Source organism: Sinocyclocheilus grahami, unplaced genomic scaffold (genome assembly GCF_001515645.1).
Source record: "Sinocyclocheilus grahami isolate Dianchi unplaced genomic scaffold, SAMN03320097.WGS_v1.1 scaffold22.1, whole genome shotgun sequence".
NCBI classification, from domain to species: domain Eukaryota; kingdom Metazoa; phylum Chordata; class Actinopteri; order Cypriniformes; family Cyprinidae; genus Sinocyclocheilus; species Sinocyclocheilus grahami.
The window spans coordinates 2,867,147-2,867,707 of record NW_015505201.1 but is presented as its reverse complement, the minus strand read 5'-3'; positions in this window follow the sequence as shown (position 1 = coordinate 2,867,707).

Genomic DNA, 561 nt, shown 5'->3' with positions numbered 1-561 from the left:
GCCAGGGGGATCTTCGGTCCTGTCTGTTTTGCTGTGGTGGTCTTCCGCTCCACCTGAGCTGCCGGTTCCGCCCTGGTTCTCTGCTCCGCCAGTCCTGCCTCGGTACCCGGTCTCTCCACTTCCAGGTGGCCCTCCATCCCTCCCCCTGTTCTGCCTCCACTCCACCGCCCTCCGGAATTATAAAGGTTTTTTGAGCGTCTGGAAGCCGCTCCTTGGGGGGGGGCTCTGTCACGAATCCGGTCCATGAAATTCTGTCGGCTAACCATCAGAGGTCACCCTTCCCATTTCATTGACTCTTGCACTACACACTGTTGCATATCACCCCGGACTACATATCCCATCATCATCACCTTAACATTTGGTTCTTCCCACTTGAGTCTACCGAAGATGTGGGAACGGAAGACTATCACTTTAATTGTCATCCGCAATTTACATTTAAAATGAAACTTAATTTACATGTTGAGAGGGAAGATAAACGTAATAATGTATAAAATGATTGAGCTTAGGATGTTCGGGGTTCATTCTGACTCCGTTGAACCCAAGGTACTACATGTACTTTGT